Genomic DNA, 20,706 nt, shown 5'->3' on the forward strand with positions numbered 1-20,706 from the left:
ATAGATCACTGCCAAAACTTCATATGAAAATAATTTTTCCTCAGAAATTTCAACAGTGTATTTCTTAAACTGAAAAAAAATAAATAAATAAACTCAAACCATTCTGTTGCAATCCCAGCAACTCCTAGGAAAAATTATTCAACTTTCTTTGTTAAATTCTCACAGCATTGTGAAACAAGTATACTGTTCCAACAAGAGCAAAAAAGTAATTAAATGAACTTGTGCACTTGAGTAAAAATAAACGTTGTTTAGTCACTAAAGATCTTTTCCTGTGTGTCACCAGCGACCACCGTTTCCATCTAGCAATTTTAAATTCAGAACCCTAACAATCTATAAACCATAACTTTCAATCTTTATAAGCATTGTCCTTATTACTTCCTATCCCTCATTTTACCAGTTCTAATCCCTCATTTTATACTATTACTGTACAGTGCATTTTTTGTCCGTGATTAGCAGGATAACATTATATTGAGTAGAACTCTCACATAAAAATACTGAATGCAAAATAACTCTTACACACGTTCAGGAATATCATTAAGTCTTCCAGTGAGCACTGTTCAACTAAAATAAGAGAGAATTTGAAAGCTAGGAGATATTGTATGATTTAATAGGCTATTTAATTGCATTCTGTGCTGCAGCACAATTGTACCATATTAGTTCTGATATTAACAGATTATAGCTGAATGATTGAAACTTGATTAGAAAAAAAGCTCTCCTGTTAGTGCAACATAATCAAAGACATTTCCGTAACTTAATTACTGAAAAATCCAGATGAATAGAAAAACAACAAACTAAACTAATAAACATTTTTATTAGTAACTTACTGACTTAGAAAAATATCAAACAAGTAAATCTACTGAACTGGCTAGTTCAGTAGGTTTGGCAACAAGCTACAGAGCCCTTCAGTTTTAGCACTGGGCATGCTTTAAGGACAATAATTAAACAAATTTTAATTCTATAATGTAATGTTTTTCTTTGTCACATCCTACATAACTTAGAAACATTTTAAGAGCTGCTAATGCATTATAATTGTTCTACTCACACTATAGCTACCAGTCTTAAATGTAGAAAGTACTCACACATGCATCAAGGGCTCAGAAAAGCTTCCTAGGTGGCAATCATCATTTTTATTAGACCAGACCACTACTAACTGATATAAAGCCACCGACGAAAGTGTTTCCTGTGGATTTGATTAAACAGCATACATAGTACTTCCCTTTCTCAGATATGCAGGGTAACCCCGAATGTTCACAAAAGTTCTGCGGAGCAGCACTACCATTTTGAACTTGGAATATAGACTGTATCGATGGGTTGCACTAGCAGCGCGATGGAGCAGGCAGTGAAGCTATAACCCAGAGCATCACTATACCTGACATACTCATGGAAGGTTGTCTAGTGAAAGGAAGAATCTGCCTCTTGAGCTTTCATGGACTTTAAATGGTTTGCTCTCTGAGGGAAGATTGCCTTCCTACTAAACAAGCAGCAGATTCCAGCTTCAGAAACTCCAGAGAGAAAGGATTGCGCAGGTACCAGAGAGTACCAAGGTCCCAGATCACGCAAATCTAAACCCTGGCCATGGCTTTCCCTGGAATCCCCCTTAAAATGATCCTCTTGTATATAGGAGCTGTTAAAAAAAATAACAGCATGGGCCATTTCAGGCAAATTTGTGGAGCTTGTAGGGTACAATTAGTGACCTCCCCCAGATTCCTTTCCCAGTGGACTGCTTCTTCCCAGATACTGGAGACAGCCCTCTGGGATTTCAGTAAAACAATGTGGTTCCATGGTAGTCCTGTATGTGAGAAAGGTAAGATGCCCATGTGGAAGACCCTTTTATCAGGCAGATGGGAATGAAGGGAGTTGATCTGTGCCTATGATTTTATAATATTTATCTGTTTTGCCAAAAATATGAAATGACATCTCAATACATGCACATATACTGAACGCAAATGCTCCAACGCCATTTACCTTAGTAAGGTTGTGGCCACATTACCCTTCCCTTTCAGAAGGGGCATGTAAATTACAGCCATCCTAAGAGGCAAATGAGGCGCTGCCATGCATATGCTGCACTTCATTAGCATAATGGCAGCTGCGTGAATTTTGAAGCTGTTAACTTTGAAGTGCTGACTGGCAGTCCTGCCATGGGCCCTTTGAAATACACACCCAACTTCAAAACTCCCTTACTCCCAAAACAAGTTAGGTGCGTGTTTCAAAGTGCCCACAGCTAGACTGCTGGTCAGCATTTCAAAGTTTGCAGCTTCAAAATTTGCACAGCAGCTATTATGCTAATGAGGAACTGCATATGCATGGCAGCATCTCATTTGCATTTTCGAACAGCCGTAATTTACATGCCCCTTCTGAAAAAGAGGGGTAATGTGGCCACAGCCTAACAGGCTTCAGGATCACACCCAATCACAGAACTGGAAGGCACCACAAGATGTCGAGTCCAGTCCCATACACCCAGGGGTGAGCAAAAATTTCAATGGGGAGCCACTCTAAGGTTTTGTAAGTGGTCAAGGGTCACATTTTTATAGCGCAAGTGTGGGGTCTGGGACAGAGGTTTGGTGCAGAAGGGCACTTGGGGTAGTGGACTGGGGTGGAGGAGATAATGGGAGGTCTGAGAGGGAGTTGGAATGAATAAGGGGGTTGTGAGCTGGGGCAGGGTATTGGAATGCAGGGTCCAGGAGGGCATATGGGAGACAATTTTGATCTGGGGAGAGGTATAGGAGGGGAATGCAGGGTCTGACAGACAGTTGGGGTGTAGTGTCAGAAGCAGACTCTATCCAGAAGGTGCTTACCTAAGCAGCTCCTGGCCAGCAGCACTTTCAGGCAGGCGTCTCTGAATGCCAGCAGCCCCAGCCCAAACCTGCTCCACATGTCTCTGCGCTGGGGGGAGGGCTCCCTGCTCCCACATCCAGCAAAATCTCTCTGTTCCTATTGGACAGGCATTGGCCAATGGGAGCTGAGAAATTGTGCTGCACTGTCCCTAACCTCAGCAAAATCTCTCAGGCCTGGTCTAAACTAGGAGATAAAGTTGACCACTCTATGGTCGATTTTAAAAACTCTCCATCTACACCCCAGTGCACAGTAAGTTGATTCTAAGTGGCTGTAATGCCAACTTCTGTACTGCTGACTTCCCAATGAAGTTACTCAAAAAATCAAATTTGCAATGTTGAGCTAAAACAGTGTAGATTAACCAGGGTTAAAACCGATTTTATTAGCCCCACACACTGTCCCACAATGCCCCTCGAGATGTCCTTTCAGGTCATCACTCCAGGTGAGCAGGAAATAGGAAGCCCAGCATTTTGAATTCATTTACGATCAGTGTGGTGATCACATCTAGCCACTTTAGAGAGTATCAGCATGGAGTCATCAGGAGAAACAGGGTCTCAGTTCATCTGGTGGGCTAGTCCCCGTCCCAACACAGCACATGGCAGCTTGGCTGTGAGGACCAGAAAACAGCACATGAGACAGTGGGACATCATGTTCTATGCAGGATGAAGGCTGCTTCCCTGAAAAGGATATAGCAGGAGAGGCTGAGATATTTTTTCAGCACTTTGCATTTGTACTTGGAGTCCCCGCTCCCCCATAGACACAATGCAGCTGGGGGGGGGGGTCTAGCTCCTAACTCATCATATGGCTAACCCCCCAGACACCATATAGCAGGCCAGCCCCCACCCCACCACATGGCTAGCCCCAGTCCCCTAAAAACACGTGCCTGCAGTGCAGTGCGGACCATGCTTCCAGACAACAGCATGTCCTGGCTTACGTGTAGGGAAGGCTCAAAAGGTGCAAAAGATTTGAGGGAGGCTGTTGCTGGGAAGCATCTCCTCTCATGGCAAAGATTTTGGGGGGGCTGTCGTCTTGATCATCAACAGAAGCCCCAGGCTGCTCACCCTGCAAGGCCTTCCCTATATTCATGTGTCTTCACCATGCTAAGAGGAGCCTCAGAAGAGCCACTACCTCCTGAGGTTTGGGGGAGCTGGCCCTGCAAATAGCCATATTGTAGGCTGCCCCTTGCTTCCTAAAACATGCGGTTTGCTTCATTTTCACAGGGGAAACAGCTCCCTAACCTGCTGCCCTGCCCCATGAAATGTGTTCTTTTCCTGGGGGGAGAACTGAGGTATCTGTTAGCATGGCACACACAGAGCAGAGAGCATCCTTGCTCTTCACAGGCGGAATAATTCTTGAGTGGGGACAACAGGTGTCCGGCACCACTGAGCATAAGTAAATTGACACATTTTGTGAAATGCTCACAGATTATTGTAGCCTGAGCACCCTTACTGTTCTGTCTGATTACTGCACAGTTTTCTCAGGACGCTCACACTCAAGGTGTTCTTTCCCCAGGGGATCACTGAGATTCCTGTCAGCATGGCACAGACACCTGGAGAGCAGATACCCTCACACATGTGAATGACAGCTCCTTGACTTGCTGCTCTGCCCTGTGAAAGGTGTTCTTTCACCAGACGGGACCACTGAGGTTCTCATTAGCATGGCACAGACACCCAGAGAACAGATACCCTAATGTGTGGGACTGACCACTCCCTGACTTGCTGTACTCTGAACAGAGCTTGTGTGCTCTCTTTCTTCCTTCCCTCTCACACCCAAGCAGTTACTTTACTACACACCTAAGCCCTCTGGCATTCTCTCCCTATCTTGCTGCATGTGATCCAGCTTTAATCCACTATGAGATTGAGAGTATTCTTTCACCAGGTGCCTATTCACAGGATTTACAATGGAGGAAGAGAGTCTAACCACTAGAAAGTGAGGTACTCTGCCTTACCTTTTCTTCTTCTGAGTGATGCTAACTCCCGGACACCAAAGCCCTCTGGGATTCCCCACTTTTCCTAATCTCCTTCTGAAAATTGTCTGTTTGATTTCAAAGGGAGAGGACTGAGGGCAATGCAGTCTTGGAAGATAACAGGGGGCGCTATCAGGGCACATATGATTAAAAGTTCCATGATGTAGACAACTCAAACAATGTCTTATTGGGAAAAGAGACTTCTGAAAAATGGCAATTTGTTTGGAGGGCAATGCAGTGTGGGAAGGTAACATCACACTCCACAACCATTTGCAGGGAATTTTTCCCCATAATGCAGCAACAAAAAAACCCAGAATGCAATGAGGCTCAGGGAACTGTGGGATATGTTCCCACAATGCGCTGTGGTAATAGATGAACTCTGGTGATTATTGGGGACACACTAAGTCAACTTTGTTGGCAGGTGTGAACACTCAACTTTAACTTTATAAAATCCAGTGTTACAAATTCGACTTTGATAAATTTGACTATTTCGCAGAGCAGACGTAGCCTCAGCTGCTACTGGTCCATTTTTGTACATCCAGCCAATAGGAGCTGAAAGATTTTGCTGGGAGAGTGCACTACAGCCCAATTTCTCAACTCTCATTAGCCAGCTTCCAGCCAATAGGAGCTGAGAATTTCCTGAGAGCAAAAGGCACCACTTGAAGCTGCACCCCCTCGTCAGCCCCAGGGGCCTGCCACAGGCCAAATTAAAAGGCTTGGGAGGCCCATCTTACCCACCCCTGACCTACACCACCCCAACAGATGTTCATCTAACCTGTTCTTAATCTCCAATGACAGCCCTTAATGCTTTCTTTGCCTCTGTCTTCACGGACAAGGACAACTCCCAGACTAATGCGATAAGTGATGCACTGTGGGATGAAGGTGGACAGCCTTTGGTGGGGAAAGAACAAGTTAGGAGCTATCTAAAAACGCTAAACGTACATAAATCCATGGGCCTGGACCTAATTCATCCAATGGTTCTGAGGGAGTTGGCGTACGTCATTGACAAGCCCTTGGCCATTATCTTTGAAAAGTCGTGGAGATCAGGAGAGATCCCGAATGATTAGAAAAAGGCAAATGTACTGCCCATCTTTAAAAAACGGAAGAAGGATGATCCAGGGAACTATAGGCCGGTCAGTCTTACATCAGCCCCTGGAAAAAATCATGGAGGGGCTCCTCAAGGAAGTCATTTTGAGGCACTTGGAGGAGGGGAAAGTGATCAGGAATAGTAAGCACGGATTCATGAAGGGCAAGTCATGCCTGACCAATCTGATTAGTTTCTACGATAAGATAACTGGCTCTGTGGATAGGGGAAAATCAATGGATGTGATTTATCTTGACTTTAGCAAAGCTTTTGATACGTTCTCCCAGAATATTCTTGTCAGCAAGTTAAAGGAATGTGGATTGGATAAATGGACAGTAAGATGGATAGAAAGCTGGCTAGAAGGTTGGGCCCAGGAGGTAGTGATCAAAGGCTTGATGTCAGGATGGGGGTTGGTTTCTAGTGGAGTGCCCCAAGGTTCAGTTCTGGGTCCTGTTCTGTTCAACATATTTATCAATGACCTGGATGAAGGGTTGGCTTGCACCCTCAGCAAGTTTGCGGATGACACTAAGCTAGGCGAAGAGGTACATATGCTGGACGGTTGGGATAGGGTCCAGAGTGACTTAGACAAATTGGAAGACTGGGCCACAAGTAATCTGTTGAGGTTCAATAAGGATAAGTGCAGAGTCCTGCACTTGGGCCGGAAGAATCCCAAGCATTGTTACAGGCTGGGATCCAACTGGCTTAGTAGTAGTTCTGCAGATAAGGACCTGGGAGTTATAGTGGATAGGAAGCTGGACATGAGTCAACAGTGTGCCATTGTAGCCAAGAAGGATAACAGCATATTAGGTTGCATCAAGAGGAGCATTGCGAGTAGATCCAGAGAAGTGATTATTCCTCTTTATTCGGCTTTGGTGAGGCCTCATCTGGAGTACCGTGTCCAGTTCTGGGCCCCCAATTACAGGAAGGATGTGGACACCCTGGAGAGGGTCCAGTGGAGGGCAACCAAAATAATTAGGGGGCTGGAGCATATGACCTATGAAGAAAGGTTGAGGGAACTGGGACTGTTTAGTCCATGGGTGTCCAACCTTTTGGCTTGCCTGGGCTGCATTGAGTGAAGATAGTCTTGGGCCGTGTACAAAATATATAATAAAGTTAATGTATATAAATCACATAATAATGTTAAAAGTTTACGATCTTGTGGGGCTGCATTACTAGCTGTCCAGGGCCGCATGAGGCCCACAGGCCGCAGGTTGGACATGCCTGGTTTAGTCTGAAGAATAGAAGACTGAGGGGGGATTTGATAACAGCCTTCAACTTACTGAAGTGAGGTTGCAAAGAGGCTGGAGAGAGGCTGTTCACAGTGGTCACAGATGGCAGACACAGAACAATGGTCTCAGGTTGCGGTTGGGAAGGTCCAGGTTGAACATTAGGAAAAACTTTTTCAGTAGGAGGGTGGTGAAGCATTGGAATGGGCTACCCAGGGAAGTAGTAGAGTCTCCATCCCTGGAGGTGTTTAAGTCTCCTCTCGACACAGCCCAGGCTGGGCTGGGCTGATCTGATGGGTTTGGTCCTGCCTAGGGCAGGGGCTGGACTTGATGGCTTTTTTTAGGTCTCTTCCAGCTCTGTTGTTCTACGATTCTATGATTCTAAGATACCACAACCTCCATAGAAAATTTATTCCAATGTTTAGCCACCCTGGCAGTTATGGAGTTTCTCCTTGTCCACCCTAACCCCTCTTTGCTGCAATTTAAGCCCACTGCTTCTTATCCTATCATCAGAGGTTAAGGAGAATAATTTTTCTTCCTTCTCCTTTGAACAACCTTTTAGGAACTTGAAAGCTGTTATGTCCCATCTCAGTCTTCTGTCTTCCAGACTAAAGAAACCCAAGTCCCCTAATCTTTCCTCATAGATCACATTTTCTAGATCTTTAATCCCTTTGTTACGTTTCCCTCCTTCCTTCCCCCACTGTTTCTGGATGGCTGGCACTCAAGGAAAGCTCAACAGCCTCTGGCTTGGAGCACTGAACATGAGAAGACAAGCCCCCTGCACGTGACAAAGCTCCACACAGCACTCATACAGGGAAGCTTCTCTACCTTTCAGTTAAGCTGTGGAGTGGCACGAAGAAAGCTATTTCCAGCCTGTTTATGCCCTGACCCTGTAAGACCTCACGCAAGGGAACTTAGCACTCTTTTCACATGCTGCCCCAGCCCTAGGTCCTGCCCCTCACAGAGAGTGGGGCTTACTGACCGACCTCCCTGTCCCAGTTCCCTGAAGCCCCTGCAGACAGCTTCCCTGGGCCCTGGTGCTCCATGCATCCTTAAAGCTTGATCTCTTTCTGCCCACTCTACAGCTGGCAGTAGCTTCAAGGTGTTAGCTGCCTTTGTGCACGGTGTGGGCAGGAAGGGACAAGCTGCTTGTAGTCACATGGGAGCAGAGGCAGGAGGGCAGAGATGATCTCTGCAAAAACATGAAGTAGGTCATCTCTCCTCCTATCCCCACGACCCCTCCAGCTGGAAGCACTGTTCCTTCACAGTGCCAAAAGGCTGCTCCTTGTCATGTGTTGATATGAATCCCATCATACATCTGGGCAGAAGAGCTTGTGACACTGTGGACAGCACACCCCGCCCCACAGTACCTTAAATAAATATATGGAGCTATACCTATATCACAGAGCTGGAAGGCACCTTCAGAGGTCACTGACTCTAGTCCCCTGCACTCGCAACAGGACCAATCACCTTCCCTGACAGAATTTTTTTTTTTAAATGTATTTACTGCAAATCCGTAAATGGCCCCTTCACAGACTGACCCCACAACCCTGGGTTTAGCAGGCTGATGCTCAGACCACTGAGCTACCTCTCCATCGTATAAATATATAGAGAAATATCTATCTCACAGAACTGGAAGGGACCTTCTGAGGTCATCGAGTCTAACCTGCTTCACTCACAGCAGGACCCCTTAAGAAGACATGGCACCAGGTTCCAGGAAAGGCGGGTCCATCCCTGCATGGACGGTGGAAAGCACTGGGTGGCAAGGACTGGGTTGAGTAAATCAGTCACACCCTCCGTGTGTGAGTGAGAGAGATCGATCTCCCCATACAAACCTTAAATGTGAAAAACGTAAATAAAAAGACTCCAGCTACATGGCTTTTTTTTGTTTAAATAGGGGCTCAGTCAACTTGATGTTAATTTCAACATTTGTAATCCACAGTTCTGATTGATTACTTATATTCAAGTGAGTTCAATGGGAATTTTATCAGGTGCCCCATATTCAGCACAGGGAAATACGGTCACCTTAAATACTGTCAACTACCAATATCTTAACTGAACAAAATGCAATAAGCAGCAACCTCTGGAACAACTTGTTAATGAATGAAATTTTATTTTCTAATTCTAAGAGAAAAATGAAGAGGGCAAACCCATAATGTAATACACTTTTTTTTCTTTTAAATTAAAACATTTTCAACAGACATGCACATGCGCAGATCCTGTAGCAAAGATTATGTAATACTTTTCCATTCATACAGCAGTAAGTGGACAGAGCTCTGTTTAAACCATTTAGTATCTTCCCTTCTACTTCTGTATGTTTCAGTACCCCGGACACAAAATAAATTTGTGAATGCTAATTCAGAGGTTTGAATAGTCTAACTCTCCTGTTCCTATAGGTCAATCAACCAATTTTCATTATAAAAAATAAATATAATGAATTTCAAATAAAGCTCCCTAATGACTTTAGGCACTACAAATGTCAATTCAGTTTTATTACTACAGGTAATAACTCTCTCGTCTGGCAACATCCATAATCTGGCATGATTTTATTTAGCTGGACAACCACTTATCGTGTGTGGCCAAGTTTCCCGCGGTCCTATTAAGTGTGTTTCCAGCCACCAGCCTCACTCCCAGTGTTCTGTGCTGTTATTTATCTGTAATTTACCCCTAAATGTCTTCTAAGAGCCCAGTAAGCAGCGAAAATGTTGGTAAACGCTGCTAGACCGGGGTGTCCAACCTGCAGCCCACACAGCCTTTTTATCTCGCCCAAGCTGCCAGAAGTGCCACAGCTTTTCCAGTGGTGCTCACACTGGCGGAGCTCTGGCTGGTGTGGCTCCTGCTGGTGCGGCTGGCACAGCTCACGCTGGCCCCAGCTTGGGCACTGACAGGGACATGGACCGCTCCTGAGGTGGCGGCGAATCTGGCAAGTCGCTGCATTTAGTTTGTGCTGAGGGTGCCTGGCTCTAGGGGAAGGAGAGGGCATTTATTTAGAGCTGGGGGAGTATTGGGGGGTGCTTGGCTCTGGGGGAGGGAGGATTGTGTTAAGGTGGAGGGCTGCGGTGGCCTGGCTCTGGAGGGGGAATTTTGCATGTCTGAGAATTGTGGGTACTGGGGTACTTACAACTTTTTAAAAGGGGAGATTTAAAAAAAAAAAAGCTTGAGAAACACTGGAATACAACTCAATTTAATTGGTTTAAAGGCCAGCGGGCAGGATCTGGCTGTTAAATCAATTAAATTGAGTTCTATTATTTCAGCAAGAGAGGGAGCTGCCCCTGCCGTGATGTTTGGGGGAGGGGGGGTGGTTTGGGACTAGTTTATGTCATCCCCTGGAACATGTAAAAAATTGCCATGTGTCCCCCTACACATGAAAAAAGGTTGGGTTCCTCTGGGCTAGACAATATTTATCTTCCATGGTCCAGCAAATTTTCTCATCTGGGATCAGCCATATCCTGAGGGTGCCAGATTAGAGAGGTTCAACCTGTATTATGAATTAACTTCTAGTATCTAGGATACATTCTTGTGTGCAAAGATACTGCCATTCCATAAGATCATTTGAGCAGACAATGCAATCTCCAACTTTTAATTACAATTATTGACAATGCATCAAGTATGTTAGGAAGATATAAAGATCCACATTTACATCAAAGATGTTTTGTCTTTGATCCAGTGATGTTCATCTAAAAACACAAAAAGGATTAATAAAAAGCAGCATAGATTGGAATAGCCAGTTGCGAAATGTCCTGAGGGCAACCAATTTGTTAAATACTACTATTTTGCTCATGACCTACACAGTATCCTAATATTCCTTTTTGAACAACACATATTTTATTACAGCAATTTCTCCACCTCATCAATGGTAAAATTCAATTACAACTTCTGCAAAACCTGACCACAATGATCAAAGTTACACATATCGTGCAGCTAGATTAGGCTCTCCTTACATCACTGTGGTAGTCAAGTCTGCAACTTTCAAAACATGTGACATTGTTTTCTTCTTAATTTAACTGTACAGACAAAAGTATTTCATCATCATTAAGATTAAAATTTTGTAAAATTGAAAACTCTGCTTGGAATACAGAAAATGTGTTTGTATTCACACTTTAGCTCTATAATATCTGTATTCATGGACATAGACACTATACAAACTATGATCTAACGATGGTCTCCAGAGAGAGCATGTGGTAAGTGACACAGGCTTGATATATTCCATATAAATGCAGAGTTAAGTGTTACTTCAATGTTGCTGCAATATTCCCCCAACACATACTGAGGACAATAAATGAGTTCAGGTCTTTCTGAATGTCAAACATTTTTAACATGAGAATAGGGGGAAGAGAATGGTGAAAAAAAAAACCTAAAGATTTTGGAATAATAGCTTACATACTGGAACACCAATCTTTAGAGATCCTAATTCCCCAACCACTGTGCTATTTTGTGCCCCACATAGTTATTAATTTGTTCTCTTTTTCACCCTCTCTACTTCAGTCAGCAGTATTATTTTGTACTTAGTGTTACCGTGGGAAGAGTCAGGTCACAAAAATTCCCTTTTCCACATACAACAGGCCAGGAAACTGAGCTCTTTATTCTGCTGGATTCAGACTTTGCCATAGTGACCACATATTCTGGTCTTAAGTGTAATTCTCTATGACAAGTAATGAAGCAGAAGCCCTATAGGAGCCCCACTGGTTCCTAATGAATCAGTCTGTCTGCCTACCACCAAACTGCCAAGAACATGTCACCACATAGCTTCACTCACTTCACTGTCTCTTTATCAAATACAGTGTCAAATTCAAGTTTAGAGTTCTCTTCAAAGCCCTGAATGGTAAGGTCCTAGCTAAGGGATCCAGGATTATGGAACTCATTTCCAGAAGTGGATGGAAAGACTGCAAATCTCATTGCTTTTGGAACAAAATGTAAAACCCATTTTTGGGTATATTTACTGGGTATCCAGAAACAGTGAGGAACTCAGGCTGAGCTGCCAGATAGTGGCTAATTTTATGATCCTGGAGTGGGCATATTTCATGCAGGACAGTGGTACACAGGCAATACATTTTTCAAAGTTCCCCCACACCTCAACCAGCATCACCTCTATTTAGAGCATAGCTGCCAACTATGACCCACAAGCTGCATCCAGCACATCAGCCATTTTAATCAGGCCATGAAGCTCCCACAGGGCAGTGGGGTTAGGAGTTGCTCAGCTCCATGTGTCAGCACATCCCCACCACTGGCTCCTACCTGAAGTGGCAGCTAGAAGGCTCCATGCACTATCCCTACCCCAAGCACCACCCCCATATCTCCCATTGGCTGGGAACTGCCACCAGTGGAAGCCACAAGGGCAGTGCTTGTGATGGGCGGCGGGGGGGGAGAGAAGCAGCAGAAAAAACTGCCTGGCTAAACTTCTACAAAGGGGCCAAACAGAAGAGGACATGCCATTGCTTCCAGGAGCTGCTTGAGGAAGTAAGCACAACTCAGACCTTGCACTCTTGAAATCCCAATCACCTGGTTTAGTCCTGATCCTCCAAACTCACATACTCTGAACCTCTCTGTCCCACACAGAGAGCACCACCTGCACCAAACTCGAGCCTGCACCCACAGGCTTCACACAAGCCACTACACTCCAACCCCCTGCCCCAGCCCAGATTCCCTTCCTGCACCTGAACCTCTCATTTCTGGCACTATCCTGGAGTTCATACCCCCCTGTAGAGCCCTCACCTCCTCCTGCTCTCCAACACCTTACGCCAGCCCAATGAAAGTGGCTGAGGGTGGGGGACAGCAAGGGATGGAAGGAGTGGGGCTGGGGTATGCAGGGGCCTTAGGGAAGGGTGTTCAGTTTTGTGCAATTAGAAAGTTGTCAGCCCTAACATAAGCCAGTGCAGCATCTCAGAAAATGACTTTGCCTAATCCCATAGCAGTCACATTAACATTCAACACACTAACAATAGAATGGCCAACCTAGGCCTTACATTCCAGTCTTGTGTTGACTCAAACAAAAAGGTGCAGTCAGTTGCCTCTGACCACTCTAGATTTCCTATGCCACAACTTCTACCAGAACTGGCCCCTGGAATAAGCAGACACCAGTTTTTTAACTGGGCTGCTGGATCCAGATTGGCTTCTGCCTGCTCCTAGCTTTTATAGCCAATGTAGGACTGTCTATCATTTGATCCAACTACAGGAAATTCTCAGTGACTTTTCTGTGCAACTCATGGAGGTCTTCCTCCTGCAAGAACTAGACAGACCCCAGTACACCACTGTTACAACAGCAAATTGTACGTATGGGGGAGTTCATAGAAACCTTTATGATTACCCATCAGTCCTAGCTCATTGGATTAGTAAACGTATAATATTTCCTCTCTTGTCATGTAACTTTTCTCCAAGGCTTCAGTTAGTCAACTAATGGAAGTTAGAGCAAGAGACAAGAGTTTCCCTGTGCTTCTGCTTTTGGAAGAAAGGATTCAAAACAGCATCTTGTTACAGTTTGTCTTCCTGCCCTCCCACCCCCTCCACCCCCACTCTCCTCCCAATGTAAGGGATTTCTCTTTGTCCCCATCTAAAATGATAAAAATAAATAAAATATACTTTAAGAATTTTAGGGGGGCAGGAGAAAAGGGTTAAAATTTGCATCACATCCTAGCTCCAAAGAAGTTAATAGGGCCGCTTCTATAAAGTGACATGCTAATAAACAGCCCAAATATGCTAATGAGGCACAGATGCAAATTCCCCATACTCATTAGCATAAAGTCACATGATTTGGAGTCTGGAAGACATTCTTCCAGACTCCAAAACATCATTTAGAAGCGTGGCCCCTCAGGAGTCTTTCAGAAGGAAGTCCTTCTTCCAGAAACCCCTTCTTCCCAAAAATTTTCAGGAAGAAGGGGCCTCTGGAAGAAAGACTTCCTTCTGGAAGATCACCCTCCCCCGGGGGGCCGTGCTTCTAAACAGCATTTTGGAATCTGGAAGAACGTCTTCTGGACTCCAAATCACGTGACATTATGCTAATGAGGTGCAGGAAATTTGCATCCATGCCTCATTAGCATTAGTAGAAACAGCCTATCAATTTTGCCAATGACATCCATAGGGTCAGGATTTCACTCTTTTCTGACCATATTGTATCTTTAAGTAAAACTCCCCTTGGCATCACTGGGAGTCCCATTAATGGAATTAGGATAAATATGCAGTGAGCCCCAAAGTGTTGCTCTTTTTATCTATACTGCAGTAGCATTTAGGAGCCCCAGGAATGGACCAGGAAGACCCTGTTGTCCAGCACTGCTGTCCTTACTTCCATAGATTGGGTGTGTCGTCTCTCTTCTGTGGACAAGGAGGAATTATTCTAAGGTCTTGTCAACAGTACCAAATTTTGTCACCAAAAATGCCTTCTGGCTATAGAACAATGAATGTGTACACACTGCAATGTGAATTTTGTTGGGAAAACCACCTGCTTTTTGTGATAAAATACTTCCACCGCCACAAGAAATTTCTTCTTTTCCCCTTCCCTTTACTGTTGACAAAGAGCCAGCGTAGACACCATGCCTGCTTTAATCATTTTAATTTGCCTCTAGGAAGTATCCCACAATGTCTATGGTGTCTGCTCCAATCAGCAGTTTGAACTCCACTGCCCTGCAGCCACATAAATAATCCATCCCTCCTCTTTACAAGCCCTGGGAATTTGAATGTCCACCTCCTGTTTGCTGGCTTCCCAAGCAGAGCTCTCATCGGGGGTTGGGATGTGCAAGGGCATGCAGGCTCTGGGCTGGACGAAGATGTTCAGAGTGTGGGAGCGGACTCTGGGCTGAGCCTTGGGCAGGAGATTACAATGCAGAAGAGAGTGAATGGTGCAGAAGGGGGCTTGAGCTGGAGCATGGGGTTCCAGGTACAGGAAAGAGTTTGGAGTGCCAGCTCTGGGAGTAATTTTCGGTGTGGGAGACAACACTTACCTCAGGTGGATCCCAGTTAGCAGCAAAGCTAAGCTATCCCCCACCCCATCGCTGCCCCGCCCCCACATTCTTAGGGACATGCCAACCATCCTGCCTTAGCCTCACTGCACTGCCATTCGAAGGAGGAGCAATTGATCTGTGGGGCAGCATGGGTCAACAGACCCCAGTCTGAAAAACACTGATCTAGTACTTGGATATACAGTTGCAGTCATCCCAGATTTGTGTAACATACTTTGAGACTAAGCAAAACATAAGGCATGAACCTACACACAAAAATTGCCACTACTACGTTCTGGCTACATGTTAATCATCTCAATATCAGATGTGATCTTAGAAAAAAAATTTCAAACTCTTATTACATCATCCTGAAGCTCAGTTTACTTTTCCACACTTCTCACATAACAAATTTACAACTTAAAAGAATTCTTTGCTCTTGCAGCACTCACAACATATTGGACAAAACTTTTTGTTAAACGTGCATAACACTACTGCCACTCCAAGCAGCAAGATGCATCATGAAAATTTCCTCTCTATCACAGTATTGCATAGCATCTTGATTTAAATTAACTGAGGATATTCCCCACATAATATGTATGCAATTTTGCAGTCAGAGAAGAGAACAAAGAGCCCTGGATATGTGGGTATATTACATACTTTCTTTGTGAATGCTGCGTTCCATGCAGCCTGTGCTGAAGCACTATGCCAGAATGAACTTCCCCTACTTAGAAGGGCATACAATGCCTCCCGGATGAGGCTCTGCAGGTTTAGTGTTCTAAATCCTTTCCCTCCTGCAAATTTTCGCAAAAGGAAACCTGATGACAGACTAATTTGTTTCTTTAAAAGTACAATAATTTACTTCCTAGATAATGCATTCTCCTTTTAATAAATGAACATCCTCCCTCTAAATAAATAATCAATGAATAGCCCCCTTGATGCCAACAAGACTGCAACCTCTCACCTCCTTCTCTATTACTCGTGGCTAAGCTACGAAGTGTTTATTTTCCAATGATTTATTTGTAATACCAAAAGCCCAACATACGGTCATCTTCTGTTGATGTCCTATGGACTTAGGGATTGTGATAAAGATAACTAACTTCATTCAAGTGGTTTCAATGGGAATTGAAGGCACGCTGCAGTATTTTGCAGAAGGCAAAGAATCCTCTCCAAGGATCATGTGTTCTCATATTTACCACACTGAAAACATTTCTTTAAATGCTTTCTATTTTACACTGGGAAAATGTCTCACAGACTTTAGCATTAGAAGAGACCATCATGATGATCTCATTTGACCTCCTCCACACTGCAGGCCACAGAATGTCAAACAGACCTATAATAGACCAAGAGCCTTTGGTTGAATTACTGATGTCCTCAAAATATGATTTAAAGACTTCTAGTTACAGAGAATCTACCATTTACACTTGGTTAAGCCTGCAGGTGACCCATGCCTCTTGCTGCAGAGGAAGGCGACACCCCATCCCTCCCTGCTCCATGCCCCACCAGGTCTTTGTCAATCGGATCTGGGGGGAAATTCCTTTCTGACCCCAAATATGACAGTCAGATGGATCCTGAGCACTTCAGTAGAGACCTGGAAAACAACTCTATTGTAATTCAGAGCCTTCCCCCACAGTGTCTCATTGGCTACTAGCAATCACAGATCAACTACAAACCATTGTAGAGAGTGTTTCATCATACCATCTAGAGATATAAAATACCTTTTAACTGGTTAAATGCTAGGTTTAACCAATAAAAGGGGACAGGTGGGGGATGCTCCTGTGCAGCTGGAGCAGCCCAGCCCAGGAATGCCAGAGTCAGGGGCACTCCAGCACAGCCAGAGCAGCCCTGGTCCCTGGCATACTGCAGCCAAGGATGCTTCCTCCCACCCACCTGGACTAACCCTCTCTGCACCAATCACCACCCCAGTCATCCCAGCTGCCATGGACAAGGACCGCCCCAGCTGGACTGGGACACCCCTGCTTGCAGCAGCTCCAGCGCCTACCAGTTAACTGATTAAACATTAACATCCCTTATACCATCCCTATCATGAATTTGCCAAGCTCCGTCTTTAAGCCAGTTAGGCTTTTATAGCTCGTCCCATTCCACTCCCGCCACTTCCCTTGGAATGCTGGTACAGAATTTCACTCCTCTGATGGTTAAAAACCTTTATCTAAATTTAAAGCCTCAACTTGTTGATGGCCAGATGTTATATCCATTTATTTAATATAATTATGTTATAGATTTCACTGGTGTTAAGGCAGGAAAATCAGAGGGTTTTGTGCCAAACATAGGTCCAGCATGCCACAGAATACACAGGGCCTTAACCATACTAACTGAAGAGTCATAAATAAGAACTGGTTACCACATTGATATCCTTATAGCAAAGCTACAAATCAATGAGGACCACAAAGAACATGGGTTTCAAGTTCTCCTTTATTACAGTGTTTCCATTATAGTATAACAGCAAGGCTGTGATAAGCATAACTGGACCACATAGCATAAATGGAAAGCTGATTTACAGTGGAGGCAGCTCTGGTCAAACATGTATGCAGAACTGCACAGATTCACATCTCAAGGCTCTCACTCCAATCACCAAGACAAAATTAAAAAAAAAATGCTGAGTTCAAATATGTCACATTAAAATTTGTCTCCTCTGTCTTGGTTAAATCTGAACGTCATCAATCTTTATTGCAACCAGTTATCGAATACTATTGCACTAAGAACTTGTACAATAAGGATAAAAGTTATTTCTCAGAGATTTCCAACAGGAAGGGTGGTGACTTAAAAAGTAACAAAGGAAGCCACTCACATGACGATTTCGATATCCCTGCTAAAAACAGGTCTGTGGAATTACTTTAGTCGCTCTTCCTCTCCATGCTCAAACAATTGGAAAATCATAAAAATACAACATTGTAATAAATAGATTAGAGCAAAAAATAATGGAAACATAATTTCTGAGTAATGGAATAGAAATAGTTATTTCTGTAACTTCTCCTGTGAATGTTACAGTTTGTCTACCCAGGAGAAAATCACATCAACTTAACTAAAGATATTATTTTAAATAGGCACGAATAAAATAAGAGAGTGTCCACAAAGTTAAGAGGCAATGCACGAACTTTCCCTGTGTAACACTGACAGACCCAGATTGCTGGCACCAGGGACTGAACCTGCAATTAGAGGGGCTAAAGCCCTGTGCTCTACCACATGGGCTAAAGGCCAGTCATTTATTGCAGCTGAGTCTCTTCTACACTGAAAACTTGGCTAATACAGGTTCAGAACTCACATGCCCTAACAACATATCTATGTGGCGCTAACCCCCAGAGTAAATAGAGGTTGGTCTGGGGAAGAATGATTTCATCAGCAAAGTTACCATCTGTCAGAGAGATGGATTTCTAAAGTAAGGATGCGTCTATACTTGCATTCCTCTTTCGAAAGGGGTATACAAATGAGGTAAATTGAAAATGCAGATGAGGTATAAATTTGTATATTTTGCATATTCTAATTTCAAAAGAGCTTCTTTCGAAAGAAGAAAGCCAGTGTAGATGCTGCTCTTTCGAAAGTAAACCCATCTTCGAAAGAATCCTTCTTCCCTTACCTCTTTCGAAAGAGGAATGCAAGTGTAGACACACCCGAAATGAACAACCCCTTCTGAAGCTGTAGGCTATGTTTTTATATGGAGATATACCACCTTAGCTACAGCACAGCAGTTATGTTCCTCTAGTATAGATATTATTTAGCTTAAATCAACTGGGAACCAGTGTCCACACAGGATTTTGTACAGGCTTAACTACATAAGTTTAAAAATGGATTTAAGTTACATGAGGGAAACTTGTGTGTGTACATCAAGTTCTCATTCAGGCAGTTACATATATGCATCAGAACTGGCCTGTAAAATAAAATATTAGGTTTTATCCAGGGTTGGTTGGTTAAAAATCAAGGCATAGTGTAGAGAAAGTGGTCAAAGTTTCTACTTGTGATATAGATATAGCTAGCAGGCTGTGATGAGCATGAGATTTGATAATACGCTAAGATCACTGATTCCATAATTAGATAATGTTATCACTTTGTATTTATTTACAATTTTATTCTCTTCTAACTACCTCCCTTAATTTGTCTTGATGGACTATTTGGTCTTGCACTGTCCCTTAACATTTCTCTCAAGAACACCACATGTATATACAAAAGAGACTATCCTGTATTTCTTGGACATTTATTATGTTCAATGAGTTCGAAAAGAATTTTTCATTTGCTAAGAATTTAAATTCAGGTGCTATTACACCAACTATGACCAAGATATTACTGGTTTGGTTTAAAAATGTACTCTGTATACCCTGTGCATATTTAAAAGATCAAAAACATCCATTCAATCCCATTCAAATATATAATGTGACATTTAATTTACCAAAAACAAATATAGAGGTAAAAGGCATAACAACATCACCTAGTTCTGAAAGTGTTTAGGACAACAGAATGTAAAGAAAATATCAAGGATTTCTTCTTCAAATTATTCTTCTGCTTTGAATAGTGACACAAACAGCATATTCTGGATAGCCTACAATATAAAGAAGATTGAAATAGCTCCAGGATGAGAAAGGTGGTATAGTCTATGGTATGATTTCTAAATCAATGTGGGAAGTATTTGTAATTGAGTGCATAGGGAGACTGAGAAAATACTCTGTTTTTCAAACATCAATATATTATTCCTGAGTTATCCTTGTTTTAGCTATGGGGAAGGGGGCGGGAATCAGCCTTGAACTAGATATCAGAATTTGGGCCACCAAAAAGGAACTCAGAAAAATCTATTTTTTCCCTACTTACAACATTCTTATTATAAAGAGCAGCTCTGGCAATACACATAGATCTATGCAGGTCATAACCTCTGGTTTCAGCTCCGTACTCTAAGGCTGTGGCCACACTAGCCCCCTCCTTTTGGAAGGGGCATGTTAATGAGGGATTTCAGATGATGCTAATGAGGCACTGACATGACTATGCAGAGCCTCATTGGCATAATGGTGGCCACGTGCAATTCAAAAATGCTGCTTTCGAAACACAAGCCACCCAGGTTGCTGGGGCCTTCTGAAAAGATCCCCGATTTTGAAAGTCCCTTCTTCCTAAAACCAAATAGGAAGAAGGGGCTTTTGAAATTAGGGTGTCCTTTCAAAAGGCCCCTGGCTACATGGGTGGTGCACATTTTGAAAGTGGCCGCCAGCACAGAGTCCTGCAGGGTTGGCATTTTGCCTCAGGGTAGCTCTTTGCAGAGACAGCACAGAGGGAAAACTGACAAACCCCACACCACCTAGGACTCAGGCAGCTTTGCTGCTTGAGGGGCAGCTAGTGAGGGTGCTCAATTTCCTTCTGGTGGCACTGCAAAGAGCCACAGTGAGTGGAAACTGGATGACACCTCAAGGCAAACTTGGACAGGTCTGAGGGCACACTGGCTGATAATCACTGCTGTAAGGACACAATCTTGCCCCCATTGTAAGTCTGCTAACTTCACCAGAACTACTCCAGGGGAGATTTGGACCAATATATGTCAATACAAAGCCTTCCAAGAAAAAAAGTGTATTTAAAAAACATGTAATATGCAAAAGTTTGTTGTCTGATAACTTTGAAAAATGTTAAAATCAGCTACGTTAGAGCAGAGCGGGTCTCCTATGTATCTTTCTTTTGTGC

At 43.6% G+C, this 20,706-nt stretch overlaps 1 protein-coding gene across 8 annotated transcripts in view; it reads right to left on the bottom strand.

The window, feature by feature from the left end:
* Nucleotides 1-20,706, bottom strand: part of LOC142007992 (putative acyl-CoA dehydrogenase 6) — a 201,183-nt gene that overhangs the window by 173,239 nt on the left and 7,238 nt on the right. For 3 of the 8 annotated variants that reach the window (XR_012644057.1, XR_012644058.1, XR_012644059.1), the window contains exon 4: nucleotides 17,456-19,585. The exons of the other annotated variants lie outside the window; for them this stretch is intronic. The gene's annotated coding sequence lies outside the window, so the exon portion shown is untranslated. Of the gene's footprint in view, nucleotides 1-17,455; nucleotides 19,586-20,706 lie in introns of those variants that run through there. 8 annotated transcript variants of the gene reach the window in all.

The sequence above is a fragment of the Carettochelys insculpta genome, chromosome 2 (assembly GCF_033958435.1).
Source record: "Carettochelys insculpta isolate YL-2023 chromosome 2, ASM3395843v1, whole genome shotgun sequence".
Lineage (NCBI taxonomy): Eukaryota > Metazoa > Chordata > Testudines > Carettochelyidae > Carettochelys > Carettochelys insculpta.